This window comes from Diceros bicornis, chromosome 7 (assembly GCF_020826845.1).
Source record: "Diceros bicornis minor isolate mBicDic1 chromosome 7, mDicBic1.mat.cur, whole genome shotgun sequence".
Lineage (NCBI taxonomy): Eukaryota > Metazoa > Chordata > Mammalia > Perissodactyla > Rhinocerotidae > Diceros > Diceros bicornis.
Genome location: NC_080746.1, coordinates 68,871,426 through 68,881,280, shown reverse-complemented (window position 1 = coordinate 68,881,280; position 9,855 = coordinate 68,871,426). Strand labels below are relative to the sequence as shown.

General features: G+C 42.4%; 1 pseudogene; it reads right to left on the bottom strand.

The window, feature by feature from the left end:
• Positions 1-8,780: 8,780 nt before the first annotated feature.
• Positions 8,781-9,371, bottom strand: LOC131408123 (large ribosomal subunit protein uL22-like; annotated as a pseudogene).
• Between the last annotated feature and the right edge of the window lie 484 nt (positions 9,372-9,855).

Genomic DNA, 9,855 nt, shown 5'->3' with positions numbered 1-9,855 from the left:
AGACTTTACCAGTTTGTGAACTCATGCTTCTACTTAATACCCCAATCACTGTAGCTTGAGCCCCATCCCACTTGTCTTCAAGAAATCCAGGCTTTTATGAAGTTCCCCTGGGGAGCGCTTGCATGGCCCACCCGTTTCTCCCGCACTTTCCACCTCAGCCAGCTGCCTGGTTCCACTTGGGGGACTCCTGGGTCTGAACATCTGCTTCCCTCAGGGTACAACTTTCCTAAGTCCTCTGCTCTGTCCCAGCATGAGCTGCACAGACCCTTCCCCCATTTTGTCATTGTGATAACACAGACTTGGAGAGAAGAGAAGAGAATTTCAAGAGAAAGAAACTTAGAACTCAATACTTTTGCTCAGATTTCCCAGGTCCCGGTGTGACTTCTACACTCCTCTCTGCAGCTGCCATGGGGCAAGGACCAGCCTGCCTCGCAGTGGGAATACTCTCGATTCCCCAAATCCTCGAGGTCCAGAGAAAGGAGGCAGTTATTTCCCCACACTCCAATCTAAGGCCCACTCCTGTGTCTTTATTTCCTGCATTAGGATTGATCTTGTTCCAGAGGCCAGAGAATTGAAGTGTCCATTTCAGGGAAAACTCCAATTTCTGAATGATATCAGAACAAGCGTTCTGACCATAGAACACCATGGATGTGAGACTGCCCAGCCAATATTGAGCCCCATAAAGCCCAGTTAGGTTCTATTGCATGTTCTCTCCTCTGACGTGAGTTTATAACCAGGGTGATGCAGTCTTCCAGACATCTTCAATGTCTCAGCTCCTGAGCTTCAGTGATTGATTAGTCGAAAAATGATGCATCCATCTTCTAAAAGCAATAATAGACAAATAGCAGTCTAAATCCATACTCAGGAAATAACACTGCTCCAAAAGAAACCATTTGGAGAGGTCAACTCTGCCTAATATAATGACAACTTTTTACACAATTTTGCCAAGCATTTTAGTTTCTTGGAGCCACAGAATATCAGACTCTCCTCATTCCAGAGTAAGATTTTTGCTCTACATTTGCGTAATGCTCATAGGAGGTGTTTTCCTAGACATCTCCTCTTTTAGGAGGCATAAAATTGCATATGACTTTCAAATGACAGTTCTTTTTCAGTCTCTGCTTATCAAGAAATCTAAATATCTTTGGGTCCAACCTCAGCCAAGTTCACCTTGTACCCACTTTATGGGCAGAGTAAACCAAGGTTCTGTGAAATCCAATAACTTGCCTGAATTCCATAATTAGAAAGTGAGAAAGCTGAAATTTAGAACACTGGTCTGCATTGGGTGCTCTGGTTCTCGCCACTCCACCAGGCACACTTGGTCTAAAAGGAAATGCTATGTATCACAAAAACATGCTGTGTGAAGACCAGCCAAGCATGCAACAAATCAGTCCCATTCAGTTTGGGATTACAAGCAGGATAAACAATAGCGCAGCCTTCAAAATGAACTTCCGTTTCCAGGATGAGAAGGAAACACAGGGATATAAGCTCTTAGGAGACACCTGCAGTGAGCAGGGACCCATGCCAAAGAAAGAGCATAAAGAAGAGCCTGAAAATAGAGGACTCAAAAGAGGACGCTACATTCATTCTTCTGTCCCACACACTTTCACCACATGCGTCCTTTGTGCCTGGCTTTGTGCTAAGCAACAGGCATAATGCAATGAACAAGTCACATTCCTGCCCTCTTAGGCGTCACAATCCGGTAGAAGGGGTAAACAAGTAAATATAGAACTTGCATTCCTCTGATTCATATGAAAGGGACGTCCTGATTAAAATATCTATGGCAAATCTGAGAGCATTTGTGCCCAAGGGCAGCAGGTGGGGCGCCGGGGCCTGGACTGCTTGTCATTTCCTTTGTCTACCAACTCTCTTACACCTGGAGTAGAATCCCTGGGGTCAGCCCTGGCTGGGCACCCAGTGTGATCCCTCCAGACCTCTGGAGCAGCTCACCGCTAGTAATCATTTGGAACGTTATGGCCTTTGAGGTACAATGCCTGACTATGACCATTGTCAACAGGCAATGACATAAAGCAACCGTCCTCTTTGGCACAGACCAGCTGAGCAAATGCTTAACTCAGAAGCCTGTTATAGTTTTTGTGAAAACAAATTACATCAGTGCTTACCCAGGAGTCTCCCAACCAGGCTAAAGAGTGTTTTCTTTTGTGAGTGTGTGTGTCAGCTGTGCTCCTCATGGGCATGTGGGAACTCTGCATAGAGTGAAGTGGCGCAAAAGTCTCTGTCTCGCAGTGCTTTGTCAGGCTATCAAGCAGAGCCCTTGGAAATCCACTTGGCAGGGGGGCAGACATGCTGAGAAGTCTCTGTGTGCCAAGCCCTGTTCTGTGCTTGGATGTATAAGAGGTCAGTCAAGGTCATGGGCTCCCAGGGGAATAGACATTTACTGAGTGACTTCCACGGGCCAGGTGCTGGGCCAGAGATTTCACCTACCTTGTCTCATTTAACTGTAACCTGTGTGTGCTCAGCCCCAGACCATCACTCCATACCCACCTCAAGGCCAGCGCTTGGCAAACCCATCTCTAAAACAATAGTGAGTAATACAGATTTTACCACACGGGGACACAGAAGGGACATCTACATCACAGACCACTAGTAAATCTTAATCCGATGTCCATTTGTCTTCTCCGCCCTCTCCTTCCACAGTCTCTGAAACTTCCCTGGAGCAGAGTTCTTCCTCTCTCCTCCCTCCCTCTCTCTCCCTCTCTTCCTCTGCTCCTTCCTCCCTCCCTCCCCATATACACAGCTTCTTAAAAATCTCCTCCACTTCTCCCTATCACTTGCCAAACCCTACACACAAAAGCCTAACAGTCCAAAGGCAAGAATATCCTATTATTCTTCAAGCAGGACCCTTGTGAGTCTCACTTTGTCTCATTCATTCACTTAACAAATAATTGTCAAGTGCCCAGCACTGCAGGGGATTAGCGGCAAACATGATAGACAAAAATATCTACCCTATGTAGTTTTCATAACTCTTATAGCAACCCATTTTTACATACAAGAAAACGAGGTTCAGGGTCAATTGATCCCACAGACTCAGACACCTGGAGCCCAGGCACAAAATCTAGCCCAGAAAAAGTAGCTGGCAGGACCTTTGCAGAGTTTCAGGGTCCCAGTTAGCACCCTAGGGTTTGTGGTGAGACTGAGTGCCTAGAGCCTGGAAACTAGGTGTGGGTGTCATGGTAGAAGAACAGTCCTCGGAAACAAGTAAGCCTTGGTTCAAGTTCCAGCTCAACTATTTACTTGGACTAGTTACTCAACTCTCTTTAAGGCTCCTTTTTCTCATCTGTAAAATGGGGATAGAAATTAAACTTACCTTATAGACTGTGATATATATATATACACACACACATTCCCTCATTAAATCCTCACAACAACCCTGTGTTTTGCTAGACACCACATTTATGTCTAACACGTGGTGTCTAGCACATCATAAGCTCTATAAATATTAGTTATTATTTATTTATTCATTTACTTTTGTTATTATTATTAGGTAGAAAAATTGGACTATTTAGTAGTAGACTCCCATAATTTGTCAGCCCACCATCCTTCTTCTTCTTCTGGGAACAGATTCTCTCACAATCACTTCCCAACCTCCTGACCAACCATCTCTATCCATGAGGTTTTCATGGAAGCCACCATGTCAGTATAATATGACCCCTCACTTAAACATTGAACCAAACTGGACTAATCAGAATTCTTCCCCAGGATGTTTGCAACCAGAACAGAAAAGAGACATCAATCTCTCTCCAGGTAGCTAAAGCTGTTACTATTAGCAGCCATGTTTTCAGCCACATGAACTGAGTTGTAGAGAAGATCAGTCTGCAATAAGAACAAAGAATGAAACTGATGTACAGAGAGAGGCAGAAATGGGATATGGAGAGCTGTGCCCGGATTTGAGAGCCTGGTTCCACTTCATTCCTCAGGGCCAACTTCAGTCTTGTCCTTGAGTTCCAGGAGATAATTCTGTAAGTAAATTCCATGTTTCTCTCAAGCTACTTTGATGTGTGATTCTATTCCTTGCAATTAATAAGAGTTCTGACTAAATACAGATCTAATTCAGTAGACTTGTCCTTGATATATGGGTCACACAGGCCTCTAAGGGCTCCTCTCTGAGGAAAATCCAATTTCCCCTTAATAGTCAGGATCAAACATCCCCAGCAGTTTAGCAACCTCCTTCTTTTCCTGTTGATTCGTTGGCATGAGGAGCCCAAAGTGGCCAGGTGGTAGTCTTTACTTCCAGTTTAATGGTACCATTGAGATGTTCCCTGGTGGAAGCATTCCTCCCTTGGGAATAAGACTTCTAGACCAACAGAACCTAAAACGGTGGAGATATGAAGCAAAAATTTCACTCGTGGACCACTAAATGTAATAGTAAAAGGAACCACTCCCATTTCCACTCCTTGATTCCTGGACTCGTAAAAACTTGCTATAGGAGAAATAGCAACATATATTGGCCGTGAATTTATAGCATATATTATATCCTGGAGGACATTGCCCCAGTTCTGCAAGGTGTTTCCATCCATCTGGCACTGTAACTAAGTCTAAAGGTCATACCACCACTTTATTAGGCTAGCTGCTTCAAGGTGATGGGCAACATTGCAAGACCAGTGAATTCCCTGAGCATGAGCCCATTGTCCCACTTCTTCATTTCCAGTGAGTTCCCTAGTCAGAACCAATACTTTGTGAAATACCATGTGAATAACACATTCTGTAAATCCCTAGATGGCGGTTTTGGTAGAAGCGTTGTAAATAGAGAAGGCAATTTTATATCCAGAGTGTCTATTTCATTGAGAACCAAGTTCTGTCTCTTCCATAATGGAAGTGATCTTTTGTAACCAATCTTCCACCAGGTGGCTGGCTGCTGCTCCCAAGGAATGGTGCCGTATTGAACGCTCAGTGTTGGTCTCTGCTGTTGGCAGTCTGGACATTCAGCAGTGTTGATTGGAAATCCATGTTGCTGAGCCCATGAATAATCTCCATGGACCACTTTGTTTGGTTTCCATTTGACTAAGACAGGAGTGGCTGAGGAAAGAATCTAACAGATGTTCACAATCAGGTCATCTGATCCACCTGCTTATTAAGACTCTCTTCTCATGAGATTTCTGTTTGGTGAGCATTCACATGGGGTACATTATCTTAACTCTTGGTTCATTTTCAACGAGTTCTACCCACAGACCTCTTTCTCAGAACTTCTTTCACTAATTTTCCAATCATGATCCTTCCAAGTCTTGATCATCCCACCAAACCATTAGCCACTACTCCTGAGTCAATATAGATCCATACTTCTACCCACTGCGAGGATTTTCCTTCTCTCCTACCTTTCAAAGCCACCCTTGATGGTGGGACCACAGTGCTATAATCACCCACTTTGGGGCAGTGCCAGCATATGGTACAGACCCATCTTTAAACTAGGCCTGGTATTTTTCCTCCTCGGCCAACTTGTCAGATGGAACTTCCCGAGAGGCCACAGATTCAGGTTGGGAGAGAAGAGGCAATGTGTTAGGAGCACGTGTCATAGGCATCTGCACTATTTGCTTGTGCAACTTATTTGTGCCTTCAGGTCTTGCTTGAGCCTGATATCTTATATACCACTTTCATCTAATGATGGAATGCTGCTGTGAATGACCGATTTGATGGCTTAGAGAGTCAGACAACATCCAGTTTCTTAGGTTACATGGTAACTTGGTGACTCATGATCAAGCATTCAGTCTCTATTAAGGCCCAATTACAATCTAGAAACTTTCTCCAGAGAATAGTTTTCTTCAGAAGATGGTAAAGCTTTCCTCCAAAATCTAGGCTGTGATTCACCTAGAGCCTGCTAAATTCTCCATACAGTGTCCGTAGCTGCCACTGGCACTTCAAGCACCATTGGATGTGCTGCACTATACAACCCAAGTGGTAGAGGAGTTTGCATGGCAGCCTGGGCCTGATGCAAAGCCTTCTCTTGTTTGGGTTCTCACTCAAAACTAGCAGCTTTTCAGGTTTCTCAATAAATCAGTGAAAGTTTCACGTCTAAATGAGTAATGTGTTGCCTCCAAAACCTACAGAGGTCCAATAGGTATTGTACCTCTTTTCTTAGCTCTGGGCGGGGGGAGCCAGATGCAGCAACTTTTTCTTCATTTTGGAAAAGATATCTCACTGTGCCTCAGAACATTGGAGCTCTAGAAATTTTACAGAGATGGCAAGTGCCTGTATTTTTGTGGAATCTATTTCCAACCCTCTGCATGCATCTGTCTTTCCAGTGTATCTAGAGTAATTGCTACCTCCTGCTTACCGGGAAGCATGGTAGCATCAGCATGATGTCATCAATCTAATGAACCAGGGTGATTCAGGATGGAAAGGCAATCAAGTTTCCTTGGAACAAGATTATGACATAGGGCTGGAGAGTTGATACACCCCTGAGGTAGGATAGGGGAGGTATATTGCTGGCCCTGCCAACCGAAGGCAAACTGCTTCTGATGGTCTTTCCCAAGAAGTGCAGAGAAAAAAGCATTCAGAGCAACAGCCACACACCAGATATGTTGAATTTTTCCAATAATGAAACTATGTCTGTAACCACTATCTGATTAGATTTACAGTAGTTCACTGTCTTTCTTCAAGATGCATCTATCACAATGTTGGTATTATTATACACATTTATAGATGAAAAGATAAAAACACAAAGATGTTCACACACTATTACAGGGAAGAGCCAAGATTTGAATCCAGCATCCATTATACTTTATCATTATCCTGCCACAGCATTTGTACCATGACTGCTCCCATTTGGACTAGACATTCACCTCTGATCTAAGTCATGTAAAGAGCTACCAAACCCTCCAGAAACTACAAGAGAACTAGGTATCAGAAAAGAAGTGCTATCCCCCGGGAAAATGTGGAGGAAGCCGGATAGAGTAATAGATACTGATTACACAAACTTTGCCTTTATCAAGCTTTATCTGTATCTCCCTGTAGTAAGTGATGCAGATAAGTAAGCATATAATTACAACATGGTGTGATTAAGTGCAATAAGAAGAAGAATTAGTCCTATAAGAACACATAGGAGGTACCCTTAACACAGGTTTGGGAGTCAGGGAAGTTTTCTCAGAGGAAGTGATACTTGAACTGAGATGTAAAGGATCAGTAGGAGTTAGGCAGACAAAGTGGGGCCGGGCAAAGGGTGGGGGCAAGGAGAAGAAACTAGTAGAGGGAGCAGCAATTGCCAAGGCCCTGAGATGACAGATGGCACATTGGATTCATTCAGTAAGTCTGGGCCTTAGAACGTAAAGAAGGGAAGGACAAGAGATGAGGCTGGAAGGCTAAGCATGGGCCAGATCATGAAAGAACTTATAAACTTTGTTAAGGAGTTTGTATTTTATCATGAGGACAATAGGGAGTCACTGAAAAGTTTTAAGCCAGGGGATAGTATGACGGTTTTCATTTGAGAAATATTACTAAAGCTATACAGTGAAGCCTGGAGAATGGGAAGCTACTGCAGTAGCTGAAAGAGAGGACAATGGCCTAACTAGGGCTGTCAGAAAGGGGGTGGAGAGAAGTGGATAGATTGGAGACACATTTGATAGACTGTTTGACAGATGTGAAAGGGAAGAATCATGGATTACACCCAGAAATTGGGCATTAATGTGCCATTCTTTGCAATAGGGAATACAGGTTTAAGGGACAAAGTGTTATGGAACGTCCAAGTAGTAACGTGTGAAAAGTTACAGGAACCTGGAGCGTATGTGAAAAAGATTTAGACTGAGCTTAAGATATGGGAACCATTCAGCATATAGTGATAAACTGGAGCTCAGGAAGAATGTGTAGAGTGAGAAGATGAGAGGAAAATGAGACAATAATGGTGAAATCCCAACAAGGAACTCAATAGAAATGGGGGAAGGGGTGGCGTGGGGGGAATCCATGTCAACTGAAAATCTGGGGAAAAAAATCCCACAAAAAAGGAATTTACTTTTGAGCATAGGTATTCAGGACTATGTGTCCAAATTAATACAGATAATCATAATAGTTAATATTTACTGGGCATTTAATATGTAGTAGACACATTTCTAAAAGTTTTACATTTATTATCTCCTTTAATCCTCACAATAATATCCACATTTTATAGATAAGAAAAGTGAAGCATATTAATTTGGTAATAAGCCCAAGTCACATAGCCAATAGGGCAGAGTTGGGATTTTTGTTTTTAAATATAACTGACATATAACATTATATTAGTTTCAGGTGTACAACATAATGATTCAATATTTGTATATATTGCAAAATGATCACCACAATAAGTCTAGTTAACATCCATCACCATATATAGTTACAAAATGTTTTTCTTGTGATGAGAATTTTTAAGACTTACTCTCTTAGCAACTTTCAAATATACAATACAGTATTATTAACTACAGTCACCATGCTGTATGTTACATCCCCAGGATTTATTTGTGTTATAATTGGTAGTTTGTACTTTTTAACACCCTTTTTCCATTTTGCCCACCCCCCACTTCTGGCAACCACCACTCTGTTCTCTGTACCCATGAGCTCAGGCTTTTTTTTATTGTTGTTGTTGTTTAGATTCCACATATAAATGAGATAATACAGTATTCGTCTTTCTTTGTCTGACTTATTTCACTTAGCATAATGCCCTCAAGGTCTATCCATGTTGTCACCAATGGCAAAATTTCCTTCTTTTTTATGGCTGAATAATATTTCATTGTATATATATACACACCACATCTTTTTTTTTTTCTGCTTTTACTTTTATTTGCATTTATTTTATGCTCAGTTTATTCCCAAGACATAAGTTTTTGTTTCTTCAGTTTCTTTTGGGATATCTTTTCCTTCTGTACGACCTCCTCTTCTGGTTTAGGAACCATCTGCTCTTTTTCAGTGAGAATCATCTCAATGTGACAGGGAGCGCTCATGTAGGGGTTAATCCGCCCATGGGCTCTGTATGTCCTGCGCCCCATCTTGGGGGCTTTGTTCACCTAGATGTGCTCAATGACCAGAGAAGCTACATCCAAACCCTTAAGTTCAGCATTACTCTCTGCATTTTTAAGCATGTGCAGTAAAAATTCAGCACTCTTTTTGGGCCACTGGCCCTGTATCCAGCTCCACTGTTTGGCCTAGGCACACCTACCAACTCCACCATTGTAACGACGGAATGGCACACACTGCTTCTTTAAAGTGACATCCTTCAGACACTTGGTGGCTTTTCAGATATGCACACCCTTGATGGCCTGGGAAGTTTCATGAGTGTTCTAAAAATGAACACAAAGACTTGAACCTCTTGATTTGCATGACTTTGTAGGGTTTTCTGGGTCAAGGGAGTAGCGAAACATTTTCAGAGATCACCTCAGGCCACTTATGGGAAGAGGAAGAGCACACCACCTCTTCTTTATCCATTCATCCATCGATGGACACTAGGTTGCTTCCATATCTTGGCTATTGTGAATAATGCTGCAATGAACATGGAGGTGCATATATCTTTTTGAGTTAGTATTTTCGTCTTCTTCGGATAAATCCCCAGAAGCGGAATTGCTGGATCATATGGTATTTCTAATTTTAATTTTTTGAGGAACCTCCATGCTGTTTTTCATAGTGGCTGCACCAATTCACATTCCCACCAACGGTGCACAAGTGTTCCCTTTTCTCCAAGTCCTTGCCAACACTTGTTATTTCTTGTTGGCAGAGTTGGGATTTGAACCCATGCCTTCTCATTCTAGAATTTGTCATGCAAAGTTGCCTCTCATGAGAAACAAATTAGCATATATCTTATAAGTTTCTTTGTAAAGTCATAAAATTAATACTTGGTGCTACAGGAATCCTCACTCTGGAGCTCAGGTTTTTCAACAAAGGAAT